Genomic DNA, 10,081 nt, shown 5'->3' with positions numbered 1-10,081 from the left:
CTGCACCTGCTTGCAGGCTCTTTAATCTCCTGAGCTATTTGGCCAGGCCCATTATTCTGATTCTGTTAAGCACTTAGCTACCGAACTGGACTTGACTAGTTGCAACAATTTTTTTCTCTCTCTGAGTGGATGGGAGAAGAAGAGTCTAAAATTAAACTGTAATAATTGGCAGTAGTTGTGTTTTCCATCATATAAAAAAAGTGAAAAAAACCAGAAACTGTCATGGAGGGAAAGTATGATTTATGAATCTTTCTTGAGAGGAAAGCCACAGTACAGAAACTATAACCTCTAAAATGCCCACATTCTCTTGTGATGGTTCTTCTACAATGGCTGAGAAACCCGTCATGACAGGGATTGGTGTTTTTGTGAGATTATTTCATTGTCCTCTCTATGAACCTTGTCATTTCATGTAACTTCTACTTTTATAGTCTAATTTAGAGTCAACATACTAACAAGCACGTGTATATTTACTCCTGACAATTTGTATATGCTGTAATATGTCTTGGTGAGTAAAGGAAAGAATAATGGACATGATTCCCTGTGTGTGTGTGTGTGTGTGTGTGTGTGTGTGTGTGTGTGTGAAAGCAGAAGTCATACTGAAAAGAAATATTCAATATACTTGATAGCTAAGTGACACACACACACACACACACACACACACTGTTTTTTTTTTTTTTTTTTTTTTTTTTTTATCATAAGCGTCCCATAAAGTAAGGGGTAAATTCTGCCCCTCTCTGTGGACCACTGGCTGTTTGTGGGTCAGTCACCTTTCTCAGGAGCTATGGGACTAAAGACAGTTCCTACAAGGTCAACACCTGAATGAATTAGAGTACCTGTCTGGAGAGATGGACGGTATATTTAACAGAGGGCCCCCGAACCTCTTTTCCTGAGGTTCCTCATTCTGTGTGGGCTTTTGTCACTCAATGATACATAGGCAGATGTGACATGTTATGGTCACATGTGGCAGACAGAGGAAAAGCTGTGAATTGAACAGACCAAGGATTTCAAAGTCAGAGTCCAAGCCTCAAAACAGTATCCTATCTCTCTAGCATAGGCTCAATGATGATGCTTCTTTGAAGCTCTAGTTATGCAGCTATTAAGTGCAATAATTAAGTGAATGATCCATAATGTACCTTGACATGTGACTGAGACCGTATTTGTGAAGTGCTGCACACATGCATGATTAAATTATGAACACCTTACGCAGTGGATCCTCTAAATTCTCTGAGACAGCCTATAACAAAAATGAGAGGAGGTGTGGGAAGCAGACAGACAAAGGAGAAGTTTAAATAAATTTATCCTATCACTTCCCAGACAACTGGTTAAAATCAAGGTGGGGAATCATTGCAATTCAAATGGGTAGACTTTCTCAACTGAAGTTATTGTTGCTTTTCTTTCTATTTCCAAGATGACATTCTTCAAGGCATTTGAAGACCATGGGCTGACTCTCCTGAAATTCCTCATTCAAATGAGAGAGATGCATCCTCAAGCCCGGTTAGGGTTCAGACTGGACAATGCCAGAGACAACCTCATTAGTGCTGACTACCAACTTTCCATTTCAGTGATACGAGGAACTGAGTAAAACAGAAAGGCTAAACTATGGAAATTATAACTCAGTTACTGAGCATTACCATCACTTTCTTTACCACTTTCAATAATAGTATAATTAAAAGGCTAATTTCTGAGAAATCTACCTGGGGATTTTATCTTATATTCATTAATTATATTTAGCATTTTAAAAAAATATTTATTTATTTATTTGGTACATGATCTTGCTACACAGCTTGGACTCATAGAGCTCCTCCATTCTCAGCCTCCTAAGTGCTGGGATTACAGGCGTGCACTACCCCACCCAGTTTTGGTGGCCAGCATGGTACACCCAGGGTTCCGGGGGTTGCACAACATGTGGTACTGGGGTTCAGACTCCGGTCCTTGCACTTGCCAGGCAGATGTTTAGACCTCTGAGCTATCTTCCCAGCCCCAATTAGCAAAATTTTAAAAGGTCAGCAGAGATTGTTATAGATAAACAACAGAAAATTAAATAAAATAGATTTCCTGTCCTTGAGAGGCTGAAAATGAAGAAGAAAATGTGTAAATATGATGGTGAAATCATAAGAGAAAGTTGCTGTTCATTATTGAAATGTATATAATGGAACTGTTTGAAATGTTTTCCTAGCACCCTGTCTGACAGAATAGGTTGAAATGGGCCAAACAGTACAAATACAGATACATAGACATGTACCCAGGCATAGGTATGCCCGGGAGGAGTTATACTCTTGGCTCGACATCACCTCCCTGAATTGCGAAGTTAGTTCTTTAGCTCCTTTACAAATGCTTCCAGAATTCCTTATTGGATCTATTGAGTCTAAGATGAATAAAATTCTGAAAAAAAAATTCTAGAGGAACATGTGAAGAACTTATCCAGGAATGCCCGTAGGACATTCAAACTTTTTGCATAAAGACAACTGGAAAGGTGAAAATCAATGACAGCTGCACTGAGAAAGTCGCACGAAGTGCTGATCCATGCCATTGGCCTCAGCTACATGAGCCTGCTTTTCTGAACCTTCTCACTTTTCTTTTACTGGCGAACTGCTCTTCTGGATTTGACTTCCTCCTGATACAGCCGTGTGACATTTTTATATGTTGACATATGTCTCTGAATATGTTATTTTACATTTTTATTAAGGATTAACATGCTACAATTGCTATTTAGTTCCTGAGTAATCGTTGTTTTTGTAACTGTCTTTGAACTTGTGGGGGATGGATGTGGCTGAGTTTTGAACAGTAACTCCAGAAAGTTTAAAGAGCCCTTGTCCAGGTGAAGTTCTCTGGACACTTCTGGAGTTGATATGAATGGAAAAGAAAAGCATTTTAAATCCATGGAAAGATAGCTCAAATAAAAAAGGGTTAAATAATTGCATTGGTTGATACATTATGCCAACTTAAAAGGTTTAGAGGATTAATTAGATGATTCAGCAGAGAGTCTGAGTTCTTACTTTGTAAATATCCTTATCCTGAGCAAGAGGAGGGCGCGGACATCATGTGAGTGCTACACTGCCACCCCGGGGCAGCCTGCTTAGAGTATATGGAAGGGAGAGAGGCCGCTGCTGCGCCTCCCTTTGCTCTTTGTTGTTTTCTGTCACCAGAAACCACTGCTCTCTGCCATGTGTCCTCTGCCTTGGAGGCAGCCAAGAACGGAATGAAACCTCCACTAACTGTCAGCTAAATAAACCTTGCTTTCCTTAATTTTGGATTTTGAGTATTTTATCCCAGCAATGAGTAAACGGTAACAGTAATTTTTGGGCATTTCATTTTGCATCTTGAGAATTATCCATTCTGCCCTATTAAATATAGTTATTTTACTCCTCTCAGAGAGTAGATGGCTTCTTGCCATTTGTTAAAAAGCAGGTTTGGAAAAATGAAAGGTATGAAATGGTGCTCTGTTCTATAAAGAACAATGAAATGTTAAAAAGGTCAGGCAGTAGTAATAGTTGCTTTGTTTAAAAATGGTCCATCCCAAGGACAAGGCTTCTTACATTACAGACAGAGGAGAAAAAGAACAAAGGGAGAGAGAAGCAAGCAAGGAGAAAATGTTCCCAGTAATGAGACACCATATTATTTCCACAATACTTTTATCTTTCAAGTATTTTGTTCAAATTTTCCACTGGACATGTGGAGAGAACTTCCGTGTGTGTGTGTGTGTGTGTGTGTGTGTGTGTGTGTGTGTGTGTTGGAAGATCTCTAAAGTGGTTCCTTTGTGTTTCCAGAAAAAATAAGAGAAGACTGTTAAGGCTTATTTCTAGGTTCCCCCTACAGCCTATTGATCCTTGGCAGGATTTTTGACCAGTGATTGCATTAAAGTAGTCCTATAATTTGCTCGCTGTGAGGAGATAGACTTGGTTGGAAGAGGCAGATCTTTACAGGCATGAAGGTTGATCTCCCTGAATGGCTCATCCCTCCGTAGGCAGATCCCTCTCTGCTTCCTGTCTGCCTTGTCCTGAGTGGCTCTTCCCTATTGTACTTTGGAAGCAAGCCAACAAGATCTAAGAAAAGTACCAAAATAAACCTCTCTCACCAAAATATGGAGAGAGAGAAGAAGAAAGGAGAGGGAGAGGAAAGAATTCAGATGTGTTATGTACATGTAACAACTTCCTATAAGAAATGTAATCACTTTATATTACAAACATGTACCAATCAAAAGTAAAAAAAAAATCTATGAAACAGAAAATACATAAAAAACAAACAAAAAGTTTTCCATTCTTAAGTTGCAGGTGTTTGATATTCTCTCCCAGTGATGCAACAGTGATTAAGACAAAGGTGATTCCCTGTCCTAATAAAGATTTCCTGGGACTTGTTCCTTTTCCAATCCGAAAAGTCATCTAGATTTTCCCACCTTAGAACCCATTCCTTAGAATATCTCTTGGCAAAAGTCAATACTCTGTAGCATGTGCTTCAGCCTCCTTGGATAATTTGTTAGTGCTATTGATTATTTACAGACTTTGTTCAATTTTTGATTGTGATGAATGCAGAAATCATAAAATGTATTACCTTACTCATTTAAAATTTATCACTAAATTGCATCTGTGCAATAACCTCCACCATCCTTTTTTATAACATTTGTTTTTCTGAAAGTTACATTTTATATTCATTACAGAACCATTACCCTTTGTCCTCCCCCTATCGTATTGTCGTACTATGACTATCATACTTCCTGTTCCTATGATTCTGACATTTCCAAGTGCGCCATATGACTGGAATCATACAATGCTTCTCATTCTACGACTGGAACATTTTGATCAGCATGAAGTCCTCAGGAATAATATATATTATAGCACAGTATGTATGATGACAACAAGCTGTGGCTGCTTAAATTTTATTTATTTTTATTATTACTTTTAATGTATTTGGTGCCGGGTCTCACTACACAGCTCAGACTGATAGTGATTCTCCTGTTTTCCGCCTCCCCAGTGCTGGGATGACAGGTGTGTGCCACCATGGCCAGTCTCAGTGGTCAGTTCAGCGCTCGCAGGGGTGGGCGCTCGCAGTGTGGCATGAGGTGCCAGGAATCAAACCTCGGTCCCTACACTTGTCTAAGCTAGTGCTTAGTCCATTGAGCTATGTCATTGACCTTAAATTTTAAAAATTTGTTATGCAAAAGACGAATTAACCTAAAGGTACCTCAAAATACTCTCTCTCAGCCTAAACACCCTCATCTTAAGCACAGAGTTTCTTTGTCTCCACCAATATGTAGGAATTTCGCCAGTATGCAGAGTTTCACCTTGAGATTATGATCCGTGTAGAGTTCGACGTGGCTCTGCAGACTTCTCAATTCAGCCAGCTGAGATGCCCCTTCTCTCATCTTTCTCGCACCAACCAAAAGTGCTCATCAAATGTGTACTTTTCACCTCCCCAAATTCTTTATTCCAATGTGATTTCCAGAACAATTACTTAAAAGGTCCTTATTCTCAAGCAAGCAACTCCTTTAGAATGAATGCTTGGTGCAATGATCTAGGCTTGAGAGGAAATAAATCTTCCCAGATTGGGAGAAGGTTAAGGTGGTACCAAAATTTATAGGCCGAAGGGCTGGTTTTAATTAAAATGGAAGTGTGGAAAGTTCGTGTTTTCACTATAGAAAGTGTTGTGTGGTTTGTGGCCTACTTGACAGAAAGGGCAGTAATTGTAGCCTCCCAGGGCCTTTCTAACAAAATAGAGTAGGGCATAAAAATAAAAGAGCTCCCGTAGACCAGGCTTCATGAAGAAACTGTGATTCCTTACACTGTCTTACAATTTTCCTCTACCTTATCTTCTATTAGACTGCTTGTTTAGCACTTTGAGGGAGTCTTCACCTATATATTTATTTTCTGAAATGTAGTGATATAACTCAAGGAAAAAAATGCCAAGTGTAAAGACCATTTTATATTCTTAAAATGGTTTTAACGTTTTCCTCAATTTGATTGAAATCTAAGCAGGTGTCTCCCTAGGTAAGGGAACAGAATTTCACATCTTTTAGAACATTTACTTTAGAAAATTGAAATTACAATCTTTTTCTACTTTTTTAAGGTGTAAGTCTTCTCTCTGTCTTTTGGCTTTCTTAAGGATTTAAGTATCCTTTGCAAATGTGGTTATAAGTGAAAAAAGGCACCCGTAGCTTTCATCCTGTGTGGCCAGGTAGGGACCTGTCTTCCATCACGGCCAATTACCAAGCCCAGAAGACCTAATCTTATTGACCCAACTTTCTCTCCTAAATCTCTCCTTTTCTTTTCCATTTGATCCTCTGTAGCTTAAAAGCTCTTCTACTTTTTGTCTGAGCAGAGTTGAGTTTAGTTTCTTTTACCTATTGCAATGCCTTGAATAAAATCTTTCTTGTCTTTTCAACTCAGTCTGATGTATTTTTTTCTTTAACAAATGCACATCCGATCCTATTTCAAAGATATTGAGATTCTAACATTCCTTTTAATAGTGATTCTTCAGAGGGGAAAAAATCTGCTCATTGCTTTAATATTTACCAAGTTGGAGACAGTATTAAAGTATGACTGAGAATCAGAAATTGTGTTAGCCAAAGCAAAGCGTGATATTGGAGCTGCCTGGATGTTCAGGCAGGCAGCAGTTGTATAGGCAGCATTTCCGTTAGTTTATTCACTAGGTGCTCTTTCACCGGATTCAAAATAATGTATATAATGTAGCCTAACATAAAACGAAAGCAGGTAGTAAACATTTTCTTAATACTTACGTGCATGAAACATGATGAAAATGCCTTGAAGGGCTTCTATTTATTTTTCTTACATCTCAGAAAGAACAACTTGAACAACACCATTTAATAACAGTAAATGAAAAATGCGTTGTGTAGTAATTTAATGTGGCAGAGAAGGTAAAGGGCAAGGATACCACTTTTAGCATAATAAAGGCAGGGTTAAGATGGTTAGTTATATAATTATATATAATTTGGTACTATTAGAAGCTATGTCAATATCTTCCACAGATTTAGCAAAGCTTTGGAAAGAAGTGTATTTTACATTTTGGTAAAATTTGTCAAAGCTATAGAGAATACACAGCCCATGCCAACAGGGGAATTTCCCCAGTAATATGCCCTGCTTCTACACACTGTAACTCCACTGCTACCTCTGTCTAAAATACTTTACTTGTTCCTGATGGTAACACCCATAACCACCTTTCTCTTGGAAGTGCAGCAATAACTAGAAATTCCCTTGACACATAATTAATAATAAGGATTTAATACCCTTGGCACATAATTAATAATTCAGACCTGAAATTTTGAGGATATGTAAGATCAATAATTGTTTATGCATATTAGTTGAGATATCCTAGAAAGTCAGTATAGAAAAAATAGGAAAAGGACAAAAGAAATACACACACACACACACACACACACACACACTAGCCTGGGTAATTGTACTACTGATTTCTGCTGGTCTATTGAAAGGAGAAGTTGATGCTTAACTTTGTTTTCTTTTTTAATCAATTTTTCCTGTCTGTATCTGGTAATCTAAGCAATTAATTTGAAGATAATACAATGTAATACAATAATCACTATTAAATTCCTATTATATTGTTCAGTGAAATTCTTTCTGTATGGTTTCTAATGTTTTTTCTTTTACCATTTTTATTCTCTTTAAAATATTAAACAGATACACTAAATATAAAGAAATAACTGTAGTCAGGTGTGGTGACACATGCCTGTAATCCCAGAACTTGGGAGACAAATTCAGGAGTATCATTGCAAGTTTGAGACCAGCCTGGGCTACAATGTGAGCTCAAGACCAGCCTGCATGGTGAGATCCTGTCTCAAAAAATTAAGACAAGAAAGAGAGAAAGAGAGAAAGAGAGAAAGAGAGAAAGAAAGAAAGAAAGAAAGAAAGAAAGAAAGAAAGAACCAACTGTGAGTTCACTACCTGCTTGCTATATATTTAGTCAAATACCATTATTGCTTTACTTTTCTGTCATAATATGATGGGTGACATTTTGAACAATTACATAAAAAATTTTAATTTCATTTAAAAAATAATGGAATATCTATACCAGATAATCTAAAATACTTACATTTGATCCAGAGCCAAAACACAGTTTCTACCAAAATAAATTCATCAGAGTAACTCTTCAATCCTTTGCAAGTATTTTAAAAACTGAGAAGAAAGAACTAAAAGATATTCATATGTGAGATGATAATATGTATGTTTTCAACATGAACCACTACATAAACTAGCAAAGAAAAGTTATGCAAGGAATCATGTGAACTGATTTTCTTAATTTATCTATATCCATAGTGTAGAATGATGACTTTCTTAGGAAGTGTAATGAAAAAATATCTACTGAAAAATCCATGAATTAATTATAATTTTATAGCTGATTAAATTTAGTCACAATTGTGTTCAGAATCAATGCTAAACACTTACTTTGGGATTGATACTATTTTAGGTTCTAGAGATGCAGCAAGGAATATAATGCACATTCCATTTTGTTCTTTTGGAGTTTGTGTTCTAGATACAAATAGGGAGACATAGATTATAAAGAATTAGAAAAGCAAATATGAAGAATATTGCCTTAAAATGAATGTTTTTGGTTTCAGAAATGGCAAGTGACCAATATACCTAGATTAAATGAATAAAAGACAGAACTAGAGGAGACACAATCAAAGCACAACAGGAGGCAAAATGCTTTCAGTTTGCAAGAAAGACATAAGCAATAAAATCCATTGGCTAGTTCTCCACACAGGGGTCAACTGAAAAATTCTGAAAAGATCACTCTTGCCTTGGGCCTGAAATTATAGTGAAGATATGAAACAAAATATGTTTAAAAGAAACCTATTCAGAGCATAGGATAGAGAATTTCATGAAGAGATGTGGTCACACATCTGTTAGATGTCAAGAAAACTCTGCTGTCAGTGTGATATAATTTTGGTGAAGGATAAATATAAAGATAGTACAAAGAGAAGAATCTAGGGTGACTTTAAGGGTTAGGGCTACAAAAACAGTAGTAACACATGATTATTTATTGTAATGGAGCGACTGAAGGAGTGAGACTTGGGAGGATGAATAGACAGATGTTTTATCTTCAAAAGAGGCCAATAGTTTCAAAACTTGTTTTGAGAAATGAGAAGATATTTGACAGGAAAACATGCAGGTATATTTAATAGCATTCAAAAATATCTTTCCCATAAAATCATCAAAGTCTTAGGAAGTGATTCTAAGGGAAGGGAAGGGATATTATTTTCTGGTTGATTGAATAAAAGAAATAGAACAAAAGATAGGAGAAAAGCAACAAAATGAGGGACTGGCTACCAAGAATGATTATATACTGTAGAATAGTTGAAGAAGAGCTGATTTGTTGTCACATAAACAAAAAGATGTGGATCAAGATTTGACCATTAGATTTTGTACTAATGAGAAAACTAGAATCATACAAAAGATGAATTTTGATGAATCAAATAGAAGCAGAACATAATTGTGACTGGAGTGAATTCAAGAAAGAATTGAAGAACATTATTTTTTTCCATAAAGTAGAAAACAAAAAGATATGATAGTGTTAGATTAAGATATTGAACATAGATTTAGACAGGGGAAAAATATCATTCTTCCATAAGTAGAAGTTATAAATATTTTTGCAGAACATTTTGATGGTGCAGAAGAGAAATGGGTATTACTGAGAAGACTCTCTGCAGCCCTAAGGTGTGGAAATTCATATGTATATAGAATAACGCTATTACTTAGTAACCTGAGCAATCATCCAGAGTTACAGAAGGTAAGATCTTTTTCTTTTGCAATATACTAGGATTTATGAGAATAAGCGAAGGATAAGATGGGATTATGAACTTCATATTTCAAAGAAACAGGAAGGAACATAAAATAGGAGATGGAAGAGAAATAGGCTACAGAAATGATAAGACTGCCCGAAACACTGAGGCCGGACTTGTGGTTATCTGTGGTGAATTTAAAGTGAGACCACCTGACACTGCTCAGGTGCCTGCATCTCCATGGGTATGAAGCTGCAATAATAAAGGTGAGTTTATGCACTGTGGGAGGTGGGCAGATGAAGAGGAAGAAGAGGAAGAAGAGGAAGAAGAGGA

Source organism: Octodon degus, unplaced genomic scaffold (genome assembly GCF_000260255.1).
Source record: "Octodon degus isolate 3935 unplaced genomic scaffold, OctDeg1.0 scaffold00011, whole genome shotgun sequence".
NCBI classification, from domain to species: Eukaryota; Metazoa; Chordata; class Mammalia; order Rodentia; family Octodontidae; genus Octodon; species Octodon degus.
The sequence above is the reverse complement of the archived record's forward strand: the minus strand, read 5'-3'. Positions refer to the sequence as shown.